This window comes from Aricia agestis, chromosome 20, assembly GCF_905147365.1.
Source record: "Aricia agestis chromosome 20, ilAriAges1.1, whole genome shotgun sequence".
Classification (NCBI taxonomy): domain Eukaryota; kingdom Metazoa; phylum Arthropoda; class Insecta; order Lepidoptera; family Lycaenidae; genus Aricia; species Aricia agestis.
The window spans coordinates 7,949,763-7,967,285 of record NC_056425.1 but is presented as its reverse complement, the minus strand read 5'-3'; the positions used below and the strand labels follow the sequence as shown (position 1 = coordinate 7,967,285).

The following is a 17,523-nucleotide window of genomic DNA, read 5'->3' as shown; positions in this document are numbered from 1 at the left end:
GAAATTTATAATAGAGCAAAAAATATGAGATATATATATATATATATATATATATATATATATATATATATATATATATATATATATATATACGCCCATGAGCTATACTAAAATTACTCTCAATCGGTTTCGCGGTTTGAGAATACAACAAACAGAATGAAGTTACCAAACTATGCAACTTATTTGAAAGGCTTTAGCTTTACACAAGCATATTGTGTATTGGAGTGAACAAAGAGTGCACCGGAGTTGCACCTTCCCGCTTCCGCCTCGACGTGATCCGGTGCATATCCGATGAGGAAATCCACACATACTTGTACTGTCTATTGTCGTAGTCGATATTATAGCTACTAACATTTTCATAGAAATGGGTAGCTATGTAGGAATTTAGTATTTATATTTTAATTTTATAGAATAAATGCGTTTAGGTATGGGCTCGCATAGCACATAAAATTTGCGGCAAAACTCATAATAAAAATCAAATTGCGATGCGATTGATCCGATTTCGCAGTTATTTACCCCTAAGATAGGATTTTCTTGCAAAAAAAATGAAACTAATATTATTAAAAGAAACTATTTTTTAATCGCAGACGTCTATAAAAAAAACTTTTACCGTCTTCCTTGAGTGCTAGGAACGTCGTGTTATATAAAAAACTAGATGACCCGCGCGGCTTCGCCCGCGTAAATTAGGAATTTTACGGAAACCGTACATTTTCCCATAAAAATAGCTCTTATGTCCCTACTCCCTTCACTTGGTCTACTCTATATCTGTGCCAAATATTGCCATAAAAATTGCTCCAGTAGTTCGTAATGTCTAATATTTCCCCCGTTTTTCCCACATTTTCCTGAGTTTCTTCGGTTGTATTAGTCTTAGCGTGTAATATAATATAGCCTATAGTCATACTCGATAAATTAGCTATCTAACACTGAAATAAGTTTTTAAATCGGACCAGTAGTTCCTGAGTTTAGCGAGTTCAAGCAAACATACTCTTAAGCAATATTAAGTATAGGTTTTTTTTTCAATTATCGCTTGACAAACTCAAGTCTCGATCTAAAAGACTATGAAAAGTACCAATAACAGGGTCATTATAGACTCATAAGTCATAACCATGGGACGATGTATGGGTATAAAATGATAGTGATGATGATAATGAATGTAATTTGCATAGTAGCATATGCTTTCCCTTCTTAAAACAACGCCGAAACTCCCAAACTTGTATCTATAAAGAATCAGGAGTTCTCTCAGCACCTTCCGAACCACGGTATACCAGGTTCACCTCGGTGCACAATCTTACTTGTTGGTAGCATATGCTTAGAATACTTCTCACGAAACCGAAGTCACCACATGTTTCCATATAAATTCTGAGGAGTTCCCTCGATTACTTATTTATGCATCTTTCATCAGATCACCAATTTTGTGAATATAGTACCAAATTGGGATGATACCCTATATACCAAAAGAAAATTTTTGAAAATCGGTTAACAAACGGCGGAGTAATCGTTGAACATAAGAAAACGAACATAACACCTCCCCCATTTTGAAAGTTGGTTAAAATTGTAGCCTATGTGTTATTCTGATGTATAAGCTATATTATTGTAAAGTTTCATTAAAATCCGTTCAGTAGTTTTTGCATGAAAGAGTAACAAACATCCATACATCCACACACATAACAGGGTCATTATAGACTCATAAGTCATAACCATGGGACGATGTATGGGTATAAAATGATAGTGATGATGATAATGAATGTAATTTGCATAGTAGCATATGCTTTCCCTTCTTAAAACAACGCCGAAACTCCCAAACTTGTATCTATAAAGAATCAGGAGTTCTCTCAGCACCTTCCGAACCACGGTATACCAGGTTCACCTCGGTGCACAATCTTACTTGTTGGTAGCATATGCTTAGAATACTTCTCACGAAACCGAAGTCACCACATGTTTCCATATAAATTCTGAGGAGTTCCCTCGATTACTTATTTATGCATCTTTCATCAGATCACCAATTTTGTGAATATAGTACCAAATTGGGATGATACCCTATATACCAAAAGAAAATTTTTGAAAATCGGTTAACAAACGGCGGAGTAATCGTTGAACATAAGAAAACGAACATAACACCTCCCCCATTTTGAAAGTTGGTGAAAATTGTAGCCTATGTGTTATTCTGATGTATAAGCTATATTATTGTAAAGTTTCATTAAAATCCGTTCAGTAGTTTTTGCGTGAAAGAGTAACAAACATCCATACATCCACACATCCATACATCCAAACAAACTTTCGCCTTTATAATATTAGTAGGATTAGTAGGATAGTAGGAAGTAGGATATAAGATTAAGAATACGATTACAACATAATAATTATTATAGTAGAGTACTTGAGTGCGTTTAAGTCTTTAAACTGCGCATTGCGATTATACTAAAGTTATTATAAAAATACTTGTTCCATTTTTACTGGCCAAAATGTGTGAAGAAGAAAACCCTCTTTTAACCCAAGAATAAAAGTAAATAACATGAAAATTTTCATAAAAAAATATTAAATATAGACATCAAAATAAAATGAGCAAGAGAGATGAAAGAAATAAAAGGAATAACATAAGACCGCAGCAGATCAAGCCTAGACCACAAACATAAAACAACCAACACCACAAACGGTTAACAGACCAATAATAACTAACGGTTCTCGGTGAAATACTGACACCATTTACTATTCAATTTTACTACCAATCTTAGAAATTAAAGATGGTATCGGAATTTTCTTTCAAACGAGACACTAAGAAAAAGTAAAGAAAATAGTGCCTAAAAATTAAAAAAAAATTTAAGTTAAGTTAGGCTTACCACATTTAAAGTGGTAAGCCAGTTGGATTAAAGTTTAAAAAATATTATGACGTCTCGAAAATATTAAAATTGCAAAATTTTAATATTTTCGGGACCTACATACATTAGACAGAATACATACTTACACAGAATTAAGTACCTACATACATTAATTATATTTAAAGAGTTTAACCTGGAATCAAGTAAAGCCTGGATGAAATATTATCATGTTATCTCCTCCTTACGAAGCGGAAAGTTTAATGTTTCATCAAGCTCCAATGAAAACACAGAAACTACAATATTATGGTAATTGGTAGGCTCTACATAATATTTGCTCAACCCAAATAGACATTTTAATATGTAGTGTTTTTCGTTTGATAGCAACCTAACTTTATGTAATCTATATATCTTATATATAAAAATGGATTTTCAAATATGTTAGTCGCGCTAAAACTCGAAAACGGCTTTGGCTGATTTTAGTCTTAAAATATTCGTAGAAGTCCAGGGAAGGTTTTAAAGTGACACGAAGTTCACCGGGACAGCTAGTCTTCTTCTTATATATAAAAATGGATTTTTAAATGTGTTAGTCGCGCTAATACTCGAAAACGGCTGAACGGATTGGGCTAATTTTAGTCTTAAAATATTCGTAGAAGTCCAGGGAAGGTTTTAAAGTGACACGAAGTTCATCGGGACAGCTAGTTTTTTATAAAATAAGGGGCCAACGAGCAAACCTGATGGATAGCAACTACCGTGCCCATGGACACTCACAGCATTAGAAGAGCTGCAGGTGCGTTGTGGCCTTCCGGCCTTTTAAGAAGAAGTATATCACTTTCTTTTTGAAGGTTTGCAGGTCGTATTGTTCCGGGAAAACTGCTGGAGACAGTTCGTTCTAGAGTTTTAGAGTGCGCGGCAGAAAGTTACGCGAAAAACGCACTGTGGAAGACTGCCACTCATCAAGGTGATGAGGATGGTATATTTTTCGCATAGAACGATGGCGAAAAGTTAAGAGGATACACCAGGGCCTAGAGGAATGAAAAAAAATTACGTGTAATATCTATAGCTGTCTCCCTTACCTCAAGCCTATACCGCAGAACGCGATAGAGACAACTGCTGAAAATCCAGAAAATCAACGATTAGTTGTCCCCTGATTCCTTCTCCAAACCTTAACCGATTTAAGTACTTTTTTCATTAAAGATTAAAGAAAGGCTTGAGATGTGTTCCTATCTTTTATTTTTTTGTTTAATCTAGCCAAATCTGTTCTCTGGATGTTTGAACACAGCGGAAAATCTGGCCATTTTTTTGGGTTTTTGAACGTTCATATCTTATTTAGTAATTAAATTATGAAAAAAAAGAAAACATAGGGACATTGTATTAGTGGCCGTAGATATTCAGGAAAAAAATTATAACTCTACTAGCATTATCCAGGGAGGAAACAGGGGACAACGTTTGTATGGAAAAAAGGGCGGTGTGGACTCCTCTTAAGGCGCTCCTCCTAGGAGATGCCGTAATTTGCCGTTTTCAGAGCCTTATAACTCATAATTGGAAAGCTACAAAATAAAAATACAGCAATTATCTTCAGTATATGAACATTTCTTTCCCCGTTATCAATTTCCTATTTTTGTTTATTATACTCATGATATCAGCTTCCAAAGAAATAGCAATATATAATATATAATAGCATTTATTAAAATTCAAGCATACTTTCAGTGTATCCCTAGTATTTACAAATTACTTACTTTTATTTGAAACACACGCTAATAGATCGTCAATTTCAATAACTACATATTCCCTGTTTGATTTTTTTTAGGTCAATTTTGAACTAAGATAAGTAAAAAAATAGGATTTTGTTGCGATCTCGGCAACGCGGCAAATGTATGGTCAAGGTCGTTTGCTCGGGGGATGGGCTTAATGCAATTTTATATTCTTGATCACAAGGAGCAGACTGATTAATATTCCGAATGGCAAAAAATCACTGCGAGAGCAATTTGCGAAATTGAGGCTCTAAAAAGAACATTAACCTCGCGAAATAAAAGAAAGCTATACACATAGTATAAACTAATACAGTAGACCACTTTCAACTAAGTTTATGTCCATAATTTTAATACGCGAGCGAGCGAGATTGACGAAAAATGCGGAAACGTAGGTAAATGAAATTTTGCACAGTTATAGTTTAAATATTATGGTGAAGGAGTGCATCGAGCTAATATTGTTTTGAAATTATGCTTTTCTCAGTGACGGATTAAGACTACTTGATGCCCTAAGCAATCCATGCCTGTGGGCCCCCCTATTCGTATCTCAACTGGAATCGGTCTTTGAACCTTTACTCTTCTGGTGCCCCCTGGTGGAATCGGCAGACAGCAGCTCGCGAGCCGCATGCGGCTCTTCCATAGGATTAATATGGCCCTCTTACACTCATTCACTGCCTAACTGTTCCGTTTTAGCATAAATAAAACACCTAAACAATATGAAACAACTGAATTCTCCGATAATTTACCTAAAATACAGCAAATCCTGTCTAATACAAGGAATAGCCTTCCTCCAACATAATATGGAACGACAAAAAAAAAATAGCATTTGCCATTATATCTATCTTCGGCTCTACATATTCAAATTTCAATAAATAAGTTATGTGAGCAAACATTCTCATCTATGAATCAGATTAAAAGTAAATTAAGAAGCAAATTAATTGATGACAATTATTTACAGTCGTGCCTTCAATTAATAAAAACGAGTAATTACTTCAAGCTGTTTCACGCCGGTTTTCTGTGAGAACGTGGTATTTATCCGGTCGAGCCGGCCCATTCGTGCCGAAGCATGGTTCTCCCACGTATGGAGAGCCATGTTTCGGCACGAATGGGCCCATATATTAAAATTAATGAGTGTTCTATTGTAATAAATATCTATCAGTAACTATTTTTTTTTACTGTAAATGTAGCTTTGTAGTGTGCGAATTAGACTCTAATTATTATTATTAGACTTACTTAGAATTTATGTAGCGGCTCTTTGAAGGTATGGGAAAATCTACAAACTTGATATTTGGCTCATCTGATTGGTAAGTCAGCCGACCCCTGCCCTAGGCAATTGCTTAATTTGATTAAGGGTTAATCCGTCACTGGCTTTTATCATACATTTTTTTAACAAAGAAAATATTACACACACTACAACACACACACTAGGAGATTTTGATTGACAAGCCTATACACACGAATTGTACTCTTTTATTTATGATAAGTTATACCTAACAAAGAGAATATAAAATTTGTAACAATACGCAATTTAATTTTATATTTGAGGTCGAATTTCGGCCATTGGGCGATCTCTATTACCAGCTTATTTAAAAAAAACATATTTATTTGCACGCGAAGTCGAGATACATCCGGCAAAATATGAGTGCTATTTCACATTGTGCCATATTATTATTGTATGTAAGTTATAGCAACCATATTTTTGTAACTAACGTAATACTTGTCAGAGCGCAGAACCATCTAGTATCAAGTCGCGCTGACGTATACAATTAATATATTTTCTCTGTGATTTCAATGGAACAGCTGAGTTAATGTACTGTATGTTTATATTGCGCTATAAACATAACGTTAATGATATATTAGCCTCTTATAACGGTTAAATTAACGCGTACTTAACGCTTTTATAACAAAAACGGTAACTGAGTATGTAAATAGACTTTATTATAGGGGAAAGTTGCAAAAAATTAACAGGAGGGCTAGTAACACATATTCTATCGTAATAATCTTATTTTAGTAGTTTATAGGCAGTTTTTTAACACTTTAGATACTTTTTCTCTGAGATTCATGGACGCAGGAAAAAAACAAAAACCGCATGTAAAAAACAATCTTTTCATCCATGTTATGATTTAGAGTTAGTTTTTAATCACCGTTATTGTCGTATCGTACTTAGTACTTTATCGAAAGCATGCCTACGAGGCAAGTATATTAAAATTATGAATTATCAAAAGTATAGTACGGGAGCCATAGAACAATTTATTTTTTTTATTACTATCAAGCAATTTTTTTGTGAGAAGCTTCATTTTGATAAGACGAACTACATTTTCATTTGCGAAAAATCTCGAAAGTGGTAGCTAACAGAGATAGAAAGGATTTCATACTTTGACTTTAAGGTCCTAAAATATAGACTGTTTTATTTGTAGGACAATGTTACTCTTAAATTATATAATTAATAACCTATCAATATATCTACAAAAAATCAGCTCGTTAGGCTTCCGTTATAGGGTTCTGTAATCATCAATCATAATTTTGTGTTAAGAGTTTATAGTACGGGAGCCCCTCCCGTACTATAAACTCTTAACACAAAATCTAATAAGTATATAAAAATGGATTTTCAAATGTGTTAGTCGCGCTAAAACTCGAAAACCGCTGAACGGATTGAGCTGATTGTAGTCTTAAAATATTCGTAGAATCCAGGGAAGGTTTTAAAGTGACACCGTGAAGTTCACCGGGACAGCTAGTTACTTATAAAAATACCTTGCGAGCAAAAACAAAACATAACCAAATAAGGCAGAATATAATTTATTATGAATAACATGAAATAATTATACTCAATTTGGTTTGCAATTTAAATGTAATTATCAAAACCAAAACGTAAGTAGTAATAGTTACCTACTTGCTAAATTTATGGAAAACAGTTAAAGCATATTTTGTCGAATATCAAAACTGTAAACCGGTCTTTGTTATGTAATACGAATAAACAGTATGCTGTATGTGTGTCACGCACGTGCTAACAGTATGTCAGACCGTTTGTCCACCGTCGCCGTCGCCGGGACGTCACCGAGAACGAGATAACGGCGCCGTTATAGCGATACATTTACTATTGATGCGTGGTTCAGTGGTTTAGAGCATGGATCTATACTCGGAGGTCGATTCCCGCGTTGGAAACATGTTATTTCCAAGCTTGGTTAGAACAATGCAGGCTAATCGCCTGATTGTCTGATAAGTTAAAGATGGTCCATGAGTAGGATGGGCATGTAAAAAGTCGGTCCTGCACCTGATCTCTCGCCAGTCGTGTCAGTCTTCCGTCCCACTGGGTTATGAGAGTAAGTAGAGGAATACAGAGTGCTATTGGGTACTGCGCACGCACTTGGGCACTATAAAAAATTAGCTGGCCTAGTTTCAATACAACCGGGTGGCCGAAACCGGTGGGGGAGTTATTATCTGCGTGTCTACCACTGCGCTCAGGTGACGGATGTGCACTGTGCTGTGGACACACGGCCATAGTTACGGCGCCGCGCCGTCATCTTGTTCTCGGTGACGTCCCGGTGAAGGCCTCAGTATAACAATTTCCGAAGATTTTTAACTTGCACAGATATAATAATGAATCTCTATAGCTTTGTCCACACTGGGCCTTTTTTTGTTCATCAAGGGCATGCGTTATAGCGCAGTCAACAGCGAACGTGAGGCATGCCCGTGACGCGCGTTGAAATCATAGCACTCGCTATGAAGATGAAATTGCATAATGTGGACATAGCTTATTTCCCTTGGTCACGGCGTCACCTATTTTAGTAAAATTTAGCGCAAATATAGAGTAAACAAAAATTAGGGCTACTAAAACCAAAAAAAACTGTGAATTAAATAAACGTAATATATTAGCCCTAAATTAAAAAAAAACATATTTATTATATTTTTACAATAACTTTGGAAAGTTCCAATTAAAGTTTATAATATTTTCTTGTATCAGGATAACTGTATTGTTTTTCCTGTACCTGGAATTATACATTATGGGACAGGGATGGCGAACCTTTTTGTATCAACGTACCCTTTTTCTAAAGAAAGGTTTTTCGGAGAAAAGAAAAGTCATAAACGTGCCATTCAAATATTTTTTGTGATTCGGTGCGTATTTCAAAATTTGCCAAGTTTGGTGCTCACTATGCAGAGGTGGATCTACAAGGTGTAACAAAACTTATAAGTGATAATACTTTAGGGTGTGTACTGTATATGGGCGTTTCTCTGTAAACTGGGCAACTCATGCAATGAAACTGTCTCAGCTACTTTTTTGCTCATAATATAATAAACTTTCTTTAGGAAGTAAGTATTTGCCTATATATTAATATACAGAAGATGAACCACAAATATTCCCATTACTTTAGGAAATATTAAGTATTTTCTGAAACAAATAAACAGGGGACTGTTGCCAAAGCCAGGGGACTGTGAACTTAAATAAAATATACAATTTTAGTAGTGAAATTAAACGTTTTATTAGTATCATAAACTTTGGAGCTTAAGAATTAAGTAACTGAGAAATAAAGAATCAACTATCTTTCTGTAACATTGTACTTAGCACTGTAATCTTAATATTTACTTTATTAAATCACATATTTGAAAATACTTTCAGTACTTTGAATTAAACTTACACTACAGAATCAGTCTCAAAAATATTTAGTAATTTCTAAAATATAGCAAAATAATAAAAATTGTACTTAAAGTCTTATTTTTTCTCGAAAACATCTACAGGTAAATCAAACTTATAAAATATTCTATTGCCTTTTAAAACTATGTTTGGATTAGACAGCTTTTGTACCACTTGGTCCATTGTAATGTCTGACACATCATCAGCATCGTATCTAAATAATTGGCCTTTATTATCACAGAGCTTTAGGAATGTGACCCGGATTTCGCCATCTTCTTCATCAATCTTGTCAATTATGCTCACATATCTATATTCCATATTTGTTTTGCTAAGCAATTTCACAACAATATAATCTCCAGTTTTGAATGGTTGTACTACAGCAGAACTAGGTCCAGCCTCATTGTCAGATTCTGAATCAGTGTACACATCTTCTACATTAAGTTTTGGCTTGTCTTCATAAATTATTTTTCCGATATTAAAGTGCACACAATAATCATTGTCGCAAAAACAGCTTAAAGTTTTCATCACTATTTCAGTAGAATTTGATTTTATTCCTGTTGGATTAAAGAATTTTCCAGTGACTTGATGGACTTTGAGGGTGCCAACGAAAGTTTTCATTTTGGTTACTTCTCGATCGATTTCAGTGCTCATTTCTTCAATTGCTTCATCTGGTATAATGCTCAAACTAATTGCAGGACATCTCTTTTCAATGGCTTCTACAAATTTTTCCAGATTCTCGACATCACCTCCAGTAGCGACCAGGGCATCTGCAGTCCTCTTGCAGGTAGCTCCAACGCCGTCTGGAGCGCCTTTACCATGGCCACTTTCCGTATAGTTCCAAGTAAAATTTTGCACATATGGAAATCTCTTTGATATTTTCGTCGCCATAATGTAAAACATGGTTTTATTTCTGTACTGAGTAACTGGACCATCACTCAAAAAATGCAGGTGTTTAATTTGAGGTGGCAAAGCATTAAAAATTGGATTAAGGTGAGCCCAAATAGCAGCTGGAGAATGAGAAACATTCGTAGAAATTGTGCAGTAAGATTTTGTTGTGTCTTTCAAGTATACTACAACCGTGTGCAAACTAATTTGTGTGCGTGAACCGCCAAAGTGAAAAGCTTGAATTTCTTGAGAATATTTAGTTATATAATTCTCAGAAAAATCCATGTGAATGAGAGCATCTTCTTCAGTCAGCATACTTTTAAGTTTTTTTATTGCACTGAACTGATGTACAATATTTCTTTCGTGACGAAGAAATGTCTCTAGCTCATCTTGCAATTCTATAATGAGATCGCGCGGTTTCACATCGAAGGATTTCTTAACGTATTTGGTTACTCGACGAGTCTTTTTGGATTTTGGGTCTATGAAGTCGGCTTTTTCAGATATCCATTTCTTATAACTGATACGTCTCATGTTATTAAATTCTTTATAAAAAGGATTATTATTAAAACACTTTTGACAGTCTCTCGACAAACATTTCTCATTATAGCGGTCACAACATAGTTCCTGAAGCAATTTCTGATAGCTGTTATAATTTAAAATTTTTGCATTGAATAAAGCAGATACTTTTAAGTCTATGTTTGCGTGGTTTATACACAAACAAGTATCACGTTTATCAACTTTGGGCATGACAATCCAAAAAGGTCGCAGTTTGCAAAAAGTTTGATAACTTAGTGTAAAATTTCTCTTCTCTAGTTTGAATTTTTCGTACAACCCTAGTAATGAGTCAAGCATGTATCGCTTTTGTTTTCGTTCTGATTTTCTTGTTATAAATTCCTTCTTTCCAGCGCCTAGCCTACTATTAGAATCATCTTCATAGAAATTAACAACTGCTCTTACACATTTATCGGAAATTTTCTTTCTTCTTTCCAGTCGATGACCTATTTTTGCCTTTTTTATTCTTTTGTAGCTTATCACACCTGTGTTTTTCATTCGCCATAACTTATATTTATCAACTATCTTTCCAGTAACCATTTTTGTTAAAAGTCTTTTTTCTTTTACGGTCTTCATCTCTGAAAAATTATCTTCTATTTGTTGTTTTAGTACTTCACCGAAAAGAGCTTTTTTTACAAGATCTTTTCTTGATTCTGGATTGTCTGCCATTTTTTGTAATTTTGTATTTGGTGTATCTGTAGGCTTTGGATTTGTACTCTTTTTTAATCGCGATAAACGTTTTTTGTACTTTAATACTTTCCTCTTCAGTTCTTTAATTTCTTCATCTTTTTTCTTTTTAATTTTATATCTAAGCATTTTTTCTTTATTTTTATTATTTCTTTCAGCAACTTCAGGTGTTACCATTTGACATGAAGCAGATACGTCAGAATCTGGAGTATTTTCTTTAATAAATGAGTTAGTAATGTTTGCTAATACTTTTTTCTTACTGCGATACTTGGTGCAGTGCTCTTTCCATTTCTTTTTAGCGTCTCGGTGTTCTCGTGGAGTCATATTCTCAACAAGCTTTCTAGTTCCCTTTTCTTTTTTCTTAAGGTACTTAAGACGTTCTTTTTCTCTAAGTTCTTCCCTTTTCTGAGGATCGTTTTTAATCTTCGCATATCGCTTTCGCTCTGCTTCCCTTTTTTTTTGTAGAATCTCTTCTTTAGTGGCTTTTTTCTTCTTTGGCGCCATTTCCTAATCTAAAGCAATAACAAGTATATTTTACAGGCTGCGCAAGTATTACGTAGGTATTTTTTTGTAATTATTAATAAGTCTGTAGACTTAAGTAATAGGTTTGGAATATTTTTTAAATAAACTTTACTTACACTGTATTCAACATAGAATGACTTATAAATATCAAACATTTTGTAAAAAAATATGCAAAGCAAAGACCCCCCCCCCTTCCTATAATGCTTACGTAATACTTGAATTGCCTCTTAGACAGTCCCCTGGGTGCAAAAACAGTCCCCTGTCTTGTAGAGAGACAGGGGACTGTTGCCAGGGGACTGTTTAATTTGATTTCATTGAAGAGTAGTACAAAATGTAATTGAACTATGCTATTTTACTGCACATAGGAAATATGCATTTATTGTACCAATTTAAATATTTGAAAGAATCATTAAAATACATAAATAGAAATTTAAAAAATCCTTACCAGTGGACTGTTGGCTTTGAGGTTATAACGCGGGTTCCACGGAAGGACGCTCGCACACCACTAAATAAGATGGCGTCTGAGCCATCATGGCGGCAACCGCGCAAACTTCAGACTTGTTGCGTTTCGTTATACGCAGAAAACGCGTTGTTTAACCTTTAGGCTACGTGACACCTAATTTAAAATATAGACAGGGGGACTGTTCCCAAAATGCGAAGACAAAGTTTCATTGTTATTTTTTTAATTGTAAAATAATATTTATGCAAAATAAATGGGTCTCATGAACAAACAAACAATATTGATTTAATAATATAATAATTACATCAATTCCAATAGATACTGTCCCGAATAATTTAGTTTGAAGTAACTACACAGCTTTGGTGACATGCCAGGGGACTGGTTTAGAAGAACTATAAAAACGTTTTTAATATAATAAAGTTTATTTTAATGGATTTTTAATGTTGTGCAGCGGTAGATTAGGGTATTGATTTTTGAAATTACTTACGAAATATTTACGATATTTATTTTTTTAAACAAAATCAGCCTGGGACAATGAGTTGCCCAGTTTACAGAGAAATGCCCATATGTGTCCCTTATATAGAGTTGTAAATGTAGCAGCGCTGAAAGAGCAAAATTTTTTGTGGTCTGTATTGACATTTGACATGCACCCCGCGTACAATACAAAGGTGAAAAAAGTGACTCTTTCAGTGCTGCTACTTTCACAACGAACTCTATACATATACCCATACACTATTTATAACCTTCATTGTCTGTAAAATAATTATTTCGATACTAGTTTTGTGACCAGTAGTGTGCTCTTAATTTTATGTCATGTACCATTGGTTCGCCATCCCTGAATAGGGCATACATTAGGGCCTTTTTGAATCGCTAATATTTTCCTGTTCGCCAAACACGTTCCAAGAAAACAGTCGGCTTGATACTCGTTTTTTTCACGAACTCATTATCATGATGTCATACTGTTTTTTCCAGTTTTTAGTGAATTATTTAGTCATACATATACAGGAATACATTTCACAGGGTGTTTATTCTTATTAATATTATAAAAGTGAAAGTGTGTATGTCTGTTACCTCTTCACGCCCAAACCGCTGAACCGATTTTGCTGAAATGTTGCCATGGAGATACTTTGAGTCCCGGGAAAGGACGTAGGATACTTTTTTGAGTTTTTAGGTAGGTACCTTAAAAATGTACAATAATTCCCGCGCGATAAAAGAATTACGACACAAAGAAGTGGCGTAATTTGGTTAGGTTATACTTATTTAAATTGCTCGGCAATCGTTTTTCACACACTGTCTGTAATTTCCATGGAAAAACGAAAGTATACATCAAGGGAAGGGAATTCATAGATTAACATGTCCTTCGCGTTCGTAGTTGCTTGTATTTGTACTATTAGAGTAGTTGACACCTAGGCTGATGACCTAAGTAATTTGGTCGCGTAAAGTCAACCCCATCAGACCGATCACAGCTCATTGAATTGACATGATCCGACCAAATGACGTAGCTTAGGTCCGTCAACTGTCTAGGAATCGATTTCCTCGATGGTACATGATGGGTCAACGAGGAGAGGCGTGGTTGGGGGGACTCGATTGTTCGAAACTCCAATTGCTATACCACCAAATTATGCCTTATTAGTAATGAAAAGCGTTTTAACCGACTCCTAGGCATCCATTACACGGTAGGTTTTGCTGTCAGTTTTACCACAGTCATGACTGTGACTGATGGGTAATCTACCGTGTAAGAGCGTGACTGACGGTTGCATGAAGCTGATTGACGAAAATCTGGATACATTCGTCATTGACGGAATTGACTGACGTTTGCATGAGCGTATAATGGATGCCTAAGAGGTTATAATATTATGTTCGTCTTTAATTTTTTTATACTTCATTGAAAATCTATTGTGTCTGCGATACCCACGATGGAGGTGTTAAATGCAGTTAGGCACAGTTCTATTTTGATAATAGCAACAAATGCATATTGAATGTTGATAGTTAAAATTACGCATTGTCAAGACTCAAGTTATTGATATTCAAAGCACGCAGAGTTAGAGCTTACCTCATAGACGTAGCATGTCGTGGCAAAAAGTGTGGTTACTTCTTCGATCACTAATATACAAGATACACAGTCCCATACAAAACCTCTCGAAAATCTGTCGCCAAGTAAAAGTTTTTAAAAAAGTATACATTTATCTAAAATCAACCTTAATAATAGTTATTAAAGATCTTTTTATAAAACAATGTACAATGTGTGTTTACAAAGCAATAAATTTTTACGAACGACGCACGCTTTGAAACTAAATTCAACCATCGTCAGATGTCTTAAAGTTTAAATTATTACAATTCCAAAAAAGCACTTCAATAATTTAACGGCCGCACTTCGCCGCTGGAACAGGGTGAAGTAAAGTATGAGTGGAATCGAACTGTTCAACATTTTTTGTTGATTGTAATAATTTTAATAGTCCATTTTTTAATTTTTCCAAAGTTTAATGTATAAAGTGTGGAGTAATTATTTTTACTTGTAATATTATGTTGTTCTAATATGTTTAATTTTATAGTTAACTAAAATATACGTGTATACATTGAATATAAATGCTTAGAACATACAACGCTCGCTAAAGTCGGCTTGAAAAATTGTTCGCATCTTTGCCGTGCTATAACTGATATCCAATCTCCACATTGATTTATTTACAACTTAATTTTAAAACTGTTTTTGTTGATTTCTTAATGAAATACCAATATTTATAATACGATTGTATGAAATATATTAGGATAAAATTAATACTTACCGGAAATATGAAATTCCATCCTTTTTTTGCGTTTTAAACGTATGATTTTTACAATTGTTGAACGAGCACTGGGACATGTTTCCCAGCGGAGCGTTCGAGCACTACTAAATCGAAAGTCCACCAGAATGTTGCGTTTGGTGCTCTTTTAGTGAGGTCGTTTTTTGCCGCGGACTGTGTATCTTGTATATTAGTGATCGAAGGGTTACTTGGAAAGTTCCCACTTAGGGAGTTTTGGGGCCATTTTGACTTACGTAGATAGAGTTACTATTATGGTTGTCCATACATCGAACAAAACAAGGTTTTTCCCTCTAACTTGGGGAGAAAACCAAAACCACTGAACCGATTTTACTGAAATTTGGTATGGAGATACTTTGAGTCCTGGGAAAGGACATAGGACATAGAGCGAAATACTTTATAATATGGCAAAACAAAGTTTACCGGGACAGCTAGTACTATCTAAAATGTGAATAGAGCTAACTTCAGCGGGGCTAAAATGGTGACATCTAGCAATTCCTCTCAATCTATTCAGCAAATGAATTGTCAAAACTGTCAAACTGACAAATGTCAAATCAGTACAAAAATATAGAAATGAATTGCAAGCAGAGTTGCATTTTGCGATTTTAGAAAAATGAATAATATTATGATTCATATCATGATTCTTCAAAGCGACCATTTTAGCCCCGCTGTGCCTACAATACATAATACAACCAAAGTTCTCTATATGCACACACGTTTTCTTAGGTCTATATACTTTAGCTTTCACTGTTGGAAAGTTTGCATCGTCACTTGATTTGTTATGTTTGATGTTGTACGTCCATTTCTATATGAGAAGAAGAAATCCTACATGTTATCGAATATCGATTTCACGAGAGCTTTTAATAACAATATGGCTTCGGTTTAGGGTTTTGGGATTTCTGTGCCTAACTGTAATTACTGTAAAATATGTGACTTAGAAACTTACATAATAATTTTAGTTCCTAACTTACAGAGTTACAGGACTGTTAGGAACAAAACAGTGTGAAATTAGTAATTACTAGAAAATCTTAACAACCAGACCGATTTTTAACCCCCGACAAAAAAGAGGGGTATTATAAGTTTGACGTGTCTGTCTTTCGGTCTGTCTGTCTGTCTGTCTGTCTGTCTGTCTGTGGCATCGTAGCATCCAAACGAGTGGACCGATTTTGATCTAGTTTTTTTTGTTTGAAAGCTGACTTAACTGAGAGTGTTCTTAGCTATAGTTTAACAACTTTAAAAAGTAATGAAATAATTTAATATTTTACTGACTTTAAGTTTAAATAATTCCTAAGTGTAAAGTGATATTTTAGTCCATAATTGTTGTCAAGGTGTGTCGGGGGACCGCTAAATATGTAGATGTTTGATTTCACATAACATTATAGTTTAAGGGTCATTTCACAGCGAACCGAATCGAGACAATCAGTGATATGGCGATACAAAATGCAAAAGACACTGTTAGCGGTCCCCCGACACACCGTGACAACAATTATGGACTAAAATATCACTTTACACTTAGGAATTATTTAAACTTAAAGTCAGTAAAATATTATATTATTTCATTACTTTTTAAAGTTGTTTGGCGGGGGTTTTTTTAAATTTCTTAATTTAATTATGTAAGTACTTCGTCACAAGTAGAGTAAGACCTGGGGAAAGAAGATAATATGTATTATAGGCTTTGTTTGCGGTAAAACGTAGCTTAGATATAATTTTGTGTCTTATACCTAGATAACAAATATAGTGTATAGTATCGTTATTTCATAGTATTAGGAACTCAGTCAGATGTCAGAACTGGGACATACTGTAGTTTAGAGTTTGGAGCACTGGAGCCCCAAAGCGCAGGGGCATCAATAGGGATTAGGGCCACATAGCACGAGCTATAATAGTCTAATCTATATCATATGGTTAATCCGGCCCTGCACGGTGTTAATTAATTTTGCGGTCAGCGCTACATTACGTTTGGACGACGGGGTAGAAAATTCATAAACTTAATTAATGCATAATTTATATTTCGCGTGACTCACTTCGGTGTTATTATAATTAAACGGTTGTTAGTGTTTTAATTTTTACGGTTTATGTATATTGTGGTGTACACTTAGCAAAATGCCGTCAATGATAGTGCGCACAAAAAATCATACTTTTTGCGGCGATCACCTGGGGCCTGGGGGCCTACCATGAGCTCTTAAAGCAGTATAGTATTACTTTAATAATGAGCAATGATATTACTTTTGAATTTTTAAGCTCATGATAGCGAATTTGCGATTTGTCTTGCAATAAAATTTCATATTGGACTATCGGTTAACGTCGCTCACATAAACTATGCAATTTTATTGTAGCTCGTGTGTCGCGACTACAATATTATACAATCATAGAGTAAGTAACTCAGCCGTGTTGTTTAAAAACTAATAAGCTCAACATAAATACAACTTTC

General features: G+C 34.7%; 1 protein-coding gene across 2 annotated transcripts in view; it reads left to right on the top strand.

Moving 5' to 3' along the window:
• LOC121737200 (carbohydrate sulfotransferase 11) overlaps positions 1 to 17,523 on the top strand; it is a 74,086-nt gene that overhangs the window by 35,925 nt on the left and 20,638 nt on the right. The window lies entirely within an intron of this gene.